The 13,928-nt window shown below is 35.0% G+C and overlaps 1 long non-coding RNA gene across 1 annotated transcript; it reads left to right on the top strand.

The window, feature by feature from the left end:
- Positions 1–290: 290 nt before the first annotated feature.
- Positions 291–10,055, top strand: LOC311438498. Its single transcript, XR_014694141.1, has 3 exons — positions 291–404; positions 1,044–1,150; positions 9,567–10,055. It is a non-coding gene; the product is annotated as an uncharacterized lncRNA (long non-coding RNA).
- The last annotated feature ends 3,873 nt before the right edge of the window (positions 10,056–13,928 follow it).

Below are 13,928 nucleotides of genomic sequence, written 5' to 3'. Positions count from 1 at the left end.
AGAAGGCATTCAAGAGAGATATTTTCTGGAGGAATCACAAATGGCTCTACAAAGGGCCAATGGATACAAGACCAGTAAAACAATTTACACCAAAATACTAGTATGCAGAGTGGCATGGTGCAATATAATAAAAACACTGACCCTTTAAGATTTCAACAGGTTTTTGGTAGGTAATGTCAGAGGCCTCAGTGCACTAATAGGTCCTAAATGCCCTAACCAGCCACATCTGGGGCCTCCTCTGAGCAGCTCATTTAAGCTCAAGGATCTGCTCTAGCCAGGTTTCTGAAGGACTGCATAGTATTATTAGGAGGATTATGGGCCTGGTTTATGGCATTGTTGTGCCTGGTGATTACTATATCTGCTGTTATTGTTTGCTACTGGTACTGTGGGATTGTGCTGTTGTGGTGAGGTTTGTGTATATAGCATTTAGCCTTTCCTTAAAAATTTGAAATATTAGATGTAGTATGGAGGGAGGGGGAGGGTGGAAGGATGCATTAGCTGATCTGGCGTCCAAAGACTCCAGAAACCGTACCATAAAAGAAAAAGATACATTTTTAAGTAGACTGCTTTTCCTGTATGAAATAAAAAAGTAACAGAGGTAATGGTAACCTTCTATCATGAAGTCATGCCCATAAAAGGAGAGACATTGCATATTCTTGAAGGAAGGGAAAAAATAATTGAGTATAGACCAAAAAAGATAGCAATAATTGCTGCAATACTTCATGTAATTTATGAAGGATAAATTTTATAGTTCCTTATTGTGGGCTGTTAAGTAAATAAGCAGATTGTAAAAGCATTTTTTGTCCTGCTTCTGAGAACTAAACTCACCTTTCCTGGGATGATGGGAGACAGTTGGTGACTCAGAACAATTTATATTTCCTTTAGAAGGTGCTAAACATTTCTTTTCAGCTATATATAGTGTTAAAATAAAGTAGTCTTATCTGATAAATGTTAAATTTTTTGACACTTTACTCATTGAAGGATAGGTTACAATAAACCAAGATAAATTTTCTAAGTATAATTCTTATCTAATGGCCTCTCAGGGAAAAGAAGAAAAAATTGAAAAGCTATTTCAGTGCCACATCTCTGATCTTAAATAGGTGATCTTGACTTCCATGGCTACTTGATCAAACCAATTTCTTTGAGAAAGGTATGCTATTCTAGAAACTTTCAGTATTCTTAAGTGATAATGAAAGGATATCTATGGAACATTTTGCCCAGGAACTTTTTAGTTAGAGATGTCTGTGTGTACCAGGTGAAAAATCAAAGTATTTCTTTTATTCAACTTCTCGATTTACTGAACCTTAAAGAATGTCTTGCTTGTTTGTACTTGGGTGATGCATTGAAACTATTTTTGTGTGCAGACAGACTTCAGATGGGCTGCAACAAGCTGTTGGCTATTGTCTGCAAAGTCTAAGCATTCATTTAAAGATGCATTTAACTGTGCAAAGGAAGATTTTAGATTGGAAATAAGTGAGAAGTAAATCATTTTGCTCAAATTCTATATTAAATAACTCATGCATTAATGTCACAACTCTACCTTCAAATATTGATTTTACAGGGAAGTTGACATGTTATGGGAAATGTTTTATAAATGTTTCTCAAAGTAAAACAATGTTCCTTCTCATGCATTTTTTTGTTTGAATCCTGGGTTTGGCTTGGCAAACTGGATCCAGGGAACTGTTTTGTTTGTTTTGCTTCTGACTTTATAGCCTTAATATTGCTTTTTACAGAAATGCAATAATTAAAAGCACATTGAAAGGCCTGGTTAAATACGGCATAAAGGTACTACAACAACATGACACGTTACATATATTGTTTCAGAAACTAATTAAAACATATGTTTTGCTGATGTGATGTATTGTGTGGTAACTAACCCTGAAAGCATGCTATCTCTCTGCCTAGCCTCCAGCACCTTGTTAGTTCCCCTGTAGACTGATGACATCAGAAGCTTAGGAACTGAGTAGTTGCTATCACGCATATACTTGTCTTGATTCTATTACCCCATTTTCAGTTTGGTCAGGTCTCACAATATGAAGGTAGATTAAGATTTCATAGCTATTTCATTGTCAAATGACACTTCACATATTTGCTTTTCAAAGCTTCTATCAGCAAGAAGATATTACAATGTGCTTGATAACATCTGCAGTGCTGACAGTAGCAACAACTCTCTCCTTGCTAACCACCCCCAAGAACATGACATCTCCAGCAGTAGTTTTCAGGCTGTTATGATGGATGGCAGTAGTTTTGTGTGCTCTGCTATATGGGGCAGGGGTAAGGCATAGTGGGGAGATGCTGTGATGCAGATATGAGGATGAAGGGGAATTGGACTAGTGAGCTGCAGCTCTGAATGTCAGAGAGAATTAAGGCAGCAGAACAAATTATGTCAAGAACTCTATTTTCTTAAGCTATTTTAAACAGAAAATATTAAACTTAACTCCTTTTTATTACCTGGCTACCTTACAGCCAATTAGAGTGGAAAAGTATTGCACTTGTATAATATTTGTAATGCAGCCTTGCAGTAGACAGTTCAAAAAAAAAAATCTGCAATTTATTCAGATAGTTAATACTTTGCATTTACTAGTGTATAGATTTAAAAGCTGTATGGAAGCATGAAAAATGTTTAAATGCCAAATTTCAGTTGTTTTCCTGTTTTGAAAGAATTTTATGGTCTCCCACTGAGATAATGTTGAAAATCTCTACTTTAACCCTGAAAAACAGATGGTAGCATTTTTAAGGAGGAGGAATTTTTCATTTTCATAGGGACAAAAACAGATGTAGGAAAGACTTGATCTATTTAATTTCATGTAACAGCTATGTATTTAAGTGAAAAATAGTGGAGCAGAGGGCATAGTTAGAGCTTTGTGAATTGGATGTACTTTCAGTGTGTGAAAAGCATTTAATTTCGGATTGCATTGTGGAAGAATATTACTCTCCATATTTATTCTGTTTACCTTCTTCCCAACAGTGTTCACTTCTACTGAAGCTTGTATTTGTAAAAATTAAGTGAAGTGCCACTGAAGGGGGGTGTGTGTGGCAGGTTTGAAGAACACCTCTAGAAAGTAAGGTTTAAAAAAGCAAAAATTAACCTGTTGACAAGTTTTTCTAGTCCCTAGATATTTATATTGAGTTTTTATAGATCACCCTGCTGTCTGACAGCAAGATCTATGGACCTTTAGGACTAAAGTTTGCTGGTGCAAATTCCTTGAATTTGTATTGCCTGCTTCATTCTCAATGTTACTGATGAATCATTCTTTTAGTGCATTTTGAGCTATCAAGAAATGAGCTTAATGCAATTATCCCCTGTGACACATATTGCCCATTATGAGGAGCTTTTAATGTGAAGGAGAAAGTTCACTTTGCTCTGGCATTCAGTGATATTCTCTGTAGTTTCAGTGGATTGGCATCTGTACTAGGTAGGAGAATAAGTATTTATTGTGAATCTGCCTCGGTATTTTAATTTTCCCTAAAAAATTCTTTTAATCTCTGAAAAATTTTGGATGGGTACCATATTATATAAATTCATGTAATAATTTGATTTCTGAAATGTGTAAAACATGCCATAAAACAACTTCAGTGATACCAAGTTGGTATTTGGTTGCTCTGCAAGTAATCTTTCTTTTTCTGATTAAAGAATATATGTAGCAAAATGCGACTTTGTGGCTGTCTTCATTTTACTAAAACAATAGAAACCTGACCTATGACATACTAACTTCTACAGTCACAAATTGCAATCACAGCTTGATAAATGAAGCTAAAAAGATTAGTTTCCAGAATTCATAGTGGGTCTAATGCACTCTAATATTGTACCTTTTGAAGTATTTCTTTGGAAGGAAGAATTCCTTCCCTTTTTCTCCCCTGTAAATAAAAATGCCAGTCCCAATTAGGCCTTACCTGCATCTTGAACTGATAGGTGTATCCCTGCAAAATAACTGCAGAATTCTATCTACTGTACACTGCTTATATGATTAGGCTAGAAATAAGTTACCAGTGAACTGTGCTCTGTATTTCAAGTTTCTGTATGCAGACATGTCCAAAATCTCTACAGAAATAAGGTGAACTTCAACAGTGTTTGAGTTTACCAGTGCTGGGGTAATGGGGTAAGGTTCAGAATAAAAACCCAGAAGTGATGTTTATCAGGTGGACTTTTAAAATAGAAGGGGACAACCTGCAGCTGAAGACTAGCAAGTAGCTAGCCATAAAGTCCAATAAGCTGAGAGCATGATGCCCAATAAGAAGTTACAATTAATGGCTGCTGTGGAGTAAATAAGGATCTTCACTACTTATTCCCTGTTAAGCTTCTCAGTACTTCGTTTATTTTATCCTGATGGGGTCAGGATTTGACCCAGGGAAAGACCTAACTGTTCCTTAAGAATGTCTACCACTACTAACTTAAGCTTTATACTATTTTGAAATAGAAATTCTCACAGACAAATGGCTTGCAGTATGAATTAACATGTTTGCAGTTTCAGTCAGATCACACATTTTAGGTTACTTATCCAAAGAATCTGCATGTTTTGACCTCTTCCCAATTCTCTTGCCTTTTCTATTGCTTGAACCTTGGGCCCATTCTAACCAAATGTAAAAAGTGAAAATATTTTTAGCCACTGTAAGCTTCACTAAAACATATATGAGGAGACAGATGGGAGAAACCTCAGATACAAGAAAAACTGAGTTCAGCCACACTGGGGGGGGATGAAATGGCATATGATATCCATATGGTATATCAGGTTTCAAGGCTTACACAGTATTTAAACTGCTTGTTATTTAGACTAAAGAAAAAATGTGAGTGTCTGATAATATATGAAGGAACGGGCAGCATAGATCAGGCTCCCCTAGCATAAACACTAAATGAGGCACGTGGGCAATGACCAATATTATTCCTTCAGCAAAATATTATGGTTGGAAAAAGAGTTGGCTTGCACAGGGGACACAACTGTGTCCCAATAATAGTTGCATTTTCCTGCAAGTGACTGTGTTCTAGTCTGTCTTCCTATTTTTTTCCCTGGACTGACTATAATGGTTATCAAGCTCTCCAATAGTCCACAAAGCAAGCTAAATGTGCAATATATTCCTCCTATCTTCCTTAAATAGGTTCCTTTTCAAGGAGAAGCTTTTCTTCAGAAAGCACAACACAAATTGGTGGGGGAAAAACAAACAAACAAAAAAATAAAACATCAAACCAACCCGTTCTCTTCAATTTAAAACCAAGTCACAATAGCTAATGTGCCTTGGGAGAACCTTGTATAACTAAGATGTGTGTGTTTTGACTGTATTAGCTGGCATATTTCATTGACTGAAAAGTTCGTGTAAAGTGAATTTAGACATTTCTGACTCCATTTATGATGTAGCTGGCAGTTCTATTTTCTTACTGAAATTCTATCATTCCTTCCACAGAGGAATAATCAAAGACAGGTGTTCTTTTTTCATATCAAATGTATGCTTTTTTTTAAAGAGAGACGGGGAGGTGATTACTTCTGTAAGAAAAACATGTCCTGGAAAGGTGCATATTTCTCTATATTTTACTTTTTTTTTTTTTTTCTTTTCCCTCTTGTCTACTTGATACTCATGATCTGTGTGTTTACATGATATCTTGATCTACTCTGGAAAAATGTCAGAATTGTTTTCTGGAGCTACAACACAATGACAGTTTTATCAATCTTTTCAAATTTCCCTAGTGTTTTTCTCCAGGGCTCTTGCTCAGTTTTACAGCTGTGAAAAAACTAACCTGGAGAGCAGGGAGGAGTAAAATTTTTTCTTAGGTTTAAAGAAAAACTATCTTGGCACCTCTCCCAGTTAGTTCACATCCCTATCATTTCAAAAACTGAAGAAATAATCCCATCTCTACTTCGTTCAACTTACACGGAACCCATTTCAGAAATCTGAGCGAGGATGGATCATGCCTGTGCCCAGAAGCAACTGTCTGTGTTCACTTTTGTTTTGCATTGAAGTGAGTGGAGCTATTCCATCTCTGCTCTGCAGTCACCTTTGTATTTCAGTGTTCAGTATAAAAACCTATGCCAAATGATGGAGAAACAAGGGGAGAGTTAAAAAAAAAAAAAAAAAAAAAAAAAAAAAAAGAATTTGATATACCAGAGAAAGTTAAATAGGTTACAAAGGCATGAACATTAGCCTTAGAATTTATTAAGAAAATTCAATATATTGCTATGCACCTTTTCCAGCAACATAGAATCATCCTTCAAATCAGAGCTTGTTGTTTCTTGTTTGTTTTCTTTTCCTCTCAGAACACCATCCAGAGCACAGGAATAGAGCAAATACCTTTTTCTCCAGTGTTGGACTTTCCCTTTTCCCACCAGGATTTGGAAGTTTGAAGATGCTTGCTCCAAAAGGGATGGGTCCATAATATCTAGGGAAAGAGAATTTTATTGGTTCCAGATCTTCTTTGCAACAACAGTATCCAAGTATTGTAAGCAACAGTTCCAGATATGAATAACAAATATAATTTAGATTAACCTATGACAGCACAATATGCGTCAATGGGTAACTCTTAATTTATTTGCTGAATTAGTCAAAACAGTCCACATGCTGAACTAACATATCCACTCTTTTTTCTAGTGTGCGAGTAGACAGAACAATATTTTTTTCTCCTCCCCATTAGGAGCTTTCAGTGATGTAGAAATATCACATTATTCAGACCAGTTATTTATTGTTGTATCATGCCTGATCAATTCATGTTTTTTTTTACTATCATCAAATTAGATATCAGGTGAGACAAAAGTAATAGGCATGGGAACTATCTTGTTTTGGTGTCGTGTGCCTACTAAGGCTATCCTTCACAGGCTAGTGAGGTTAATTCGCAGCAAGGTGCAACAGTAGATTAGTAATTATCTTAAAGGCTTGCTGCCTCTTTGCTACGAATTTGCAATGAAAATATCCTGCCAGCTTCCAGAGGCAGGTAAACAACCTGTATATAAATTGATCATCATCTGTGAGATGACACCTACTACGATGAACTGATGAATGAGTTTTATTTCTGTGTATTAATCAGGTTCATGACAGCCATTTGTATGCAGGATTTTCACTTTTACACCCCTTTGACACTTTGTGTAAACTGCTATCTTCAGTCCTTCTCTTGCCCAGACAGAAAGCAAGTGACAATCTAGAGGAACCATCATTTTTCAGGCCTTCAGTAGACCAACATGATACAGAATATAAACCTTCCCTTGTAAAGTCTCACCAAACAAAGCAGAAAAGCCTTTGAAGTATATCTGCAGTCCAGTTCACTGAGCAGATAATCCAATTTTTTTTTCTTTTTTTTTTTTTTTTTCTGCTTTCTTTTACCACCCCCATCATCCTGCTGAACTGCTTCCTGAGAAATCATCTGCACTTGACTGTGTTTAGTTTCTCCGAGGACTTTTTCACACCAGAAGGAGCAAACACCATTAACAAATATAATTGACATGAAAATAAGTTAAAAGGGCTTGAATGGGTGCTCAGATAAGTGGGGGGTCACTATTTTAACTATAGATAAAATTTTCTGTGCACATGTTGAAAGTGACTTGCAGTAGGACTTGGACTTTCTAGTGTTCACCAGCATAATAGACAGTTATTGGTATAAGAAAGAGTTAGAAATGATCACACCAGCTGATTGTCCGCACAGTAAGACTAATGTGGGACTTCTTTGTATTGTAGAAATAGCCTGTAATTCTGCATTTCAGAGGTATATTCAACAATTTAACTGTAGATATCTAAATATGTAATCATTTTCCCTATTTCTTGATCTCTGGAGTTTTGCTAATACTGCAACTGGTAGTAGAAAAAAAAAAAAATCTATGTAAGCCTAGGACACAAGGAGGTAAATCATTTAAATGATATAATATTAAGACACAAAATTTCCAACCTGTACAACAATGATCTAAAATTAACACAGTGCTTATCTCGTAGTTTTCTATTTGCATGCAATTTAGGAAAAGTAGCAAGACATACTTCAAGAAATATATAATAGTGAATGCAATTTGTATGCAAATTTACAGCACATGTTTCTGTTTAAGGTAAATGTTGCTTTAATCAGTTCTGCAGTGGTGGAAGTATTATTCAAATTAGTTTTAACATGGTGCAGGTGGCTTTCCAGGCATAGCCAGTCTATCTTGCAGTCATATAATGAAAAGCAAGGGGCCATGACTTCACCTATGCTTTGGACCTTTCTGGTGTATTTTAGGTTGTCTGATGCTCTGAGGTTATGAAGTAGTAGTTCTAATATTGTTAAATGCACTTTCTTCTGTGTCAAGTTGGACAGAAGGGACTTGTTTCTGTAGGCAATTTTTCTTCAGTGTTTTTTTTTTTTTTTTTTTTAAAGGCTAGTTCTTACCTAGTTTCCTTCTTGTAATGTAGGGAAAACATAACATACTGTATCTATTTTGATAGGGCACACAAATATAATCATGTAAAAAGGAAGCAATGTTTTAAGGTTCATCTTCACTTCTTATAGTGTATGGTATATAGCCAAAAAAAAAAAAAATCATATGATTTATATGTAATTTTTAAGGTTTCAGTCCTGCTGCCAAACAAATTAAGGGCCTTAGTTCTTTTGTGTTAATCTTGTAGTATTTGAACTGAATAATGCACACAGTTGTGATTGATAATAGAAAGGTTTCTTGTTGTCATTTACAACATAATTGCATAAAAGTATGTATTAATTTCTACCTTTGTAAAAGGTAAAACTCAGTTTTATTCTTTTTTTTTAATGATTAGGAACTCCATTGGACTTTTTATTAGTTCTAATTCTAAAACAAAGTATGTGAACAACTTGCATCTTGGCAGTTATATGCATGCTCAGAGAGCTGACAGATGTTTGTAGCATACACTTACGTATTATGTAGTGCTTTCAACATATTCAGCTGAAAATTCGTAGATCTTTACTCCTCAATGTCCTCTTGTTGTCTTTAGGACACTTTTCATGCTTGCTATTACCCCACAGCTGAACACAGCTCTGAATGACAACCTCATTATTTAAAGTTTGTTATGGCACACAAACTCAGTCATAACAGGAATATATTTACAGCAAGATTTTAGTGTCCCAGTTGGCAACAAATGCTAAGACAATGTGATAAAATACCACTAGTCAATTCACTGTGTTAGATGTGCTCCTGTCAGATTTGGTCTTAAAGGTCAGCTTCTTATGTATAGATTTCAATCATCAGTTAACTTTCCTGATTCTTAGAATTAATTAATTAATATTTTACCCAGCAGGTTCAATCAAAAAAACACTGTAAATGACCTGTCAACTTTCAAACTGTTCAGATTTTAAATATACGAAAGCTTCATTATTTTCTACCACACGTCTTTGCTGCTTCTTCCTTTGTTATGAGTTCCTGTATACTATGAATTAAAAAGGAGGAAAACTCTGCCTCCTTGCCTTTTCTTTTTTTGAGCAGGAGTAGCCTTGCACAGATTATCAAACACTTTTGTTATTTGAATTCAAGCCAAGTTATGTGTGTGTGTGGGGGGGAATAACCTATTTTGATAAATTTAGAGAATTCTTATTCTTTTTTCCATGTACACTCTGTTTCAAGGTGGAATTAACCTTTTTTTTTTTTTTTTTTCAGACTCTTGTTTCTAACAGAAGCCTAAATATTTTTGTTTTCAGCAGAACATTCCTGCTTCTGCTTATATCAGATCTTCCTTCAACACTGCTGGCTGGAAGACTGGATAAGTTTCATATAACAAGCTAGCTTGAAAAGCTCTTATCTATTCTTGGGAATTAAAATGGGCAATTTGGTTGTTTCTAGATTTTACTTATTTATTATGAAATGTTCCTAACCAAGGACATTAAAGTACCTCTACTTCGAACTGCTGACTTGCAACTGTGGTTGCCTTTCCTTTGGAATTTTTCCTTTTTTCTAACAAAAATATTTTTGCAGCAAAGTAAATCTACTCTTTCTGAAAACAGCTGTTTTAACTTGTGATTCTGTGTATTTCATGTCTGTTTTACTATACTTCTGTTAAATGTTTAAAGTTTCTTTTGGAAATGAACACATGGACCTAAGCAATATTTCTGACTGCTATTGATGTTAGCTTTCTACAGACTTGAGTCTTTAAAGCCACGCTGTTTCTCATGTTTCCTTTTTCCCTATTATTATTTTTATAATGCTTTTTTTTGTTTGCCATATGAGAAAAATAAACAGGCAACAGAACCTCTCTGTTCTACTGCTCATATGCTGAACACATACAGTCTTTATGCATTATAACTGGGACATAAAATCCAGCTGGTGTTGATTCCAATAAGGAGACATTAATCAAACTTCCTTCATTTTTAATAAAATTGCAAAAGACTGCTCCCAACTGCATTGACACTGAAGATGTCTCCAAAACAATGAAACTGTAATAAGATGGCAAAAAATAACTCTGTCTTTATGAATGCGTTTTTTAAATGTATAAACTTTTAACAATTGAATGTTCCTTGGCACAATGTAGCATAGCAAGATTCAAGAGGAAGGGACGTGCAGTGATGTAACGCATGCTGATAACAGCTCTGATATAGAAGTACATAGTGATCTAAATAAGCCTTAGCTTCGCATACATTAACATGACTTTTTTCTTGTGGAAACCATGTTAACCTATGAAGTTTGTTTTCTGTAGCTCTCTTATTTTGTAAGGTCACAATTTAAAAAAATTAGACTAGATGAAAATGGGGATGGTGGAGAGCTTCAGGAAACAGTCGTGCAATATCAGGGTACAGGCTAAGTGATACTCTTATCTCATAGTTTTTTAATAATATGGATTAATGATCCTCAGAGAGGGAAGGACCAATTCATTTTGCTGCTGAACATAAGATCTTTGCTCTAATAAGCTCTGTCTGTAAACAGTCGATGCATAACCCATCAGTAAATTATAACCCACAGCTTGAAATTTCAGTAAGTTTCATTGTCTCTCTTCTTTGGGTCACTTGCTATGGCAGTTTTCATTTCCTCTTTCTTTTCCTCCCTTTTTTTGTTGGTTGGTTGTTTCTCCCCCAGAGTCCTCTTTACTATTTTCTCCAATTTGTCTTATGTATTTTCATAAGAATTGTTTTCTGTATATCCTTAACTTACGGGTACATGGAGTAATTGGACTCCATTCATCTTTCTTGCCTCTTCTTGCTGTTTGCTGTCCTAGTTGTCCCAATCAATTATTTTTAAAATCCTGCCTTCAAACAGCTGAGAAAGCCAAAATGAACCCTATATTTCTAGGTTTCTCTTTAACACGGGTATTTGTAAATAAACTTGCAAAAAAGGCCTCACAAACAGCTCAGCTGGCATAATTAAAAGTGAGGAAAGAAGTATCTAAGGGTGAAGAAGGAAAGTTATCCTTTAAAACATTTTTTCAATCAGAAATTATCCAAGGAATTGCATCATTTTCTTTGAACTTTTGTGCATTATTTAAACTGCAGCCATGGAACTTTTACTGGGGGAGTTTCACTTTGTTTAGTTTTCTTTCAGTTCTAACAATATATTAAAAATGTACCCATGTGGTATCCATTTTTGGCATTGTTTAGTACATCTAAACCCAAGTGTGCAATACTTCTAGCTAATGAGCAGTATAGATTAAGGGCAGATGTTTGTTGTAACCATCAGATTGGCATTCATCTCATAACAGCATGCTTAATCTGTGCTGTATGTTTACTTCTTGGTGTGTTGGTTGTCATGTAGTTGTAGTACTTCCATGTTGCTTTTGTGTGTGTTTTTGCTTTTTATTATTTTTTAAAGCCTCCATCTTGTACCCATCAGACTTGTAGAAAATGGGAACTGGTAGTGTTTATCAGTGCCTCATGCCAAGCAGAGAACAAAAGGATGCCTGATTATCCAGAGGGTACTTGAGGGTGTGAATCAACAGGATACAGATTTTTGAACAAAACCAGAATACTTTCCAAACTGAGGAAATGGGATGACAAGTTCAACTTTAAGACTTCTGAGCTCTTCTATTGCATGGTTGTAGAGTAAAAGTTCCAACCTCTCTTTCTACCTTTTTATCTCAGGTATGACTTCAGGTATGTGCTGGATGGTTTTTTGTTTGTTTGTTTGTTTGTTTTTTTTGCCATAAATTGACAAGTGGATGCATGAATCTCTATTTGGAACAAGTGCAGCTAGCTTTATTATTTATCTAACCATGTGTGAGACAATTTGGTGCTATGATCTTCTCCCAGGGATCATTTCTGTGCGATGCTGGATGCTTCCAGCGCTGTTTTTCTTGTGCTTTCTGAATCGGTGATATTCAAATTCGAGGGAATATTTATTTGAAGGTCACTTATGCTTAGTTGGCTCCATGTTGGGTTGTGCAAACACAAAATGGGATTAGAAGGGGGGCCAAAACAAAAGGTGGAACAAAGGGCTAACAAAAGGAGGGTTAATATTAAATGACATCTACTAGAAGAACAGGGAATAAAATAAAGAAAAAAATTGTGATAATACAAATAAGGGGGCAGTAACAAACTGAAGGAATAATACAGAATTGATATTTCTGATACAATATAACAATAAAATTAATTTTTATAGGAACACAATGAAAGAACTTATAGAAAAATAAATGACAGAATGATGCAGAATTATATGAAGTCAAAGACAGCAGAAAATGATTAGAAAAAATATTCTAGGAAGAAATATTAAGAAAATACACTTGTAGGGTAGTTACTCTTAATCTACTGACGTTGGTGAATGAATGTATTGCCCTTGCTTCATTAATCTATAGAAGAGAGATTGCAGTGGGATGATTAGGAGGTTTTTCCTCAAAGCATTATTTGCTTTGACACATGTAAAATCATGTGCCATATTGGAAAGTTACTTTTTCCTGAATATGAAAAGCTTTGCCATTCTAAATGTCAAACGTTGAAAGGCTCTGAAAGGACATTGTTCTTCAAGGTGAGCTAAGGAACTTACAACATAACAGGAAAAAATTATATGTTTAGGAAGATTAGCTAAGGTTCTTCATGTTCTTGTAGTCACGAAAAGAAAAAATTACTTTTGGAAGAACGGTTTTTCAATAGGGAATTTGTGGCTGGGTTATCATGACATGAGAGGTTTATGGTTCATGCAAGATGCAGCAATTAACTTGTAAGTTAATTTGTAGACTGCTGGAAATATGAGAGAACATATTTGCTCACAACTTTGTATGGTAGCAAGACTGGCTTCAGAGCTGATGCAAATGCACAGAGTAAAGATGAAAACTACAAAAGACTCAGCAATAAATGGAAAATATTCTTTATTACTGTGCTACCATGTTACACCCAATTCAATTGGTAGGGATGCCAAAGGCTGTCCATCCTGTTAACAAAATCTGAACGATCAGTATGGGGAGGAAGGAAGAGACTTGGCTAAAGCCACATAACTGCTACATTGCATAAAAAATTAGGAGAAGAAATACACAGCAGTGAGTGCAAAGTAAAGACTGAGACAGCTCTACTCTGAAAAGAATGAAAAATCAATAGAAGAAAATAGAACCAAGGCAAAGACAAGAATAAGAAGTAAAGAAAACATTTTATTTATTTATTTATTTATTTTGTGAAATGGGAAAAGAATGCTATAACAGAAAAAAAAAGGAACTTAGAAAAAAATATTTAAAATGCCACATTACAGACATATATGTATGTATTTCATGTACCATCTCTATAAAAACTTCACACTCATTTTGAGTTCCAAAGGAATATGCACAATGTATATTAATCTAAAATATATTTATAGAGTATTGTCACTATCCTAACTCTGGGTTAATCATAGTTTTGTCCTTTTCTAATTTTGAACATGACCCTGATTACTAGATGGGGAATAAAAGAAGGGAAATGGTGCTGAATTGTTTGTTTTGTTTCTGCAGCTAAAGCATGACTTCGAAATTTCAAGTGACAGCTAGGAAATGAGATTGGTAGCAGATGTGTATTTTATTGTTCTTATGTTTTCTTTAGTAACTTTTTTTTTTTTTTTTTTTTTTTTTTTTGGATT

This window comes from Aythya ferina (assembly GCF_964211825.1).
Source record: "Aythya ferina genome assembly, chromosome: 6".
In the NCBI taxonomy this organism is placed as follows: domain Eukaryota; kingdom Metazoa; phylum Chordata; class Aves; order Anseriformes; family Anatidae; genus Aythya; species Aythya ferina.
The sequence above is the reverse complement of the archived record's forward strand: the minus strand, read 5'-3'. Positions and strand labels throughout refer to the sequence as shown.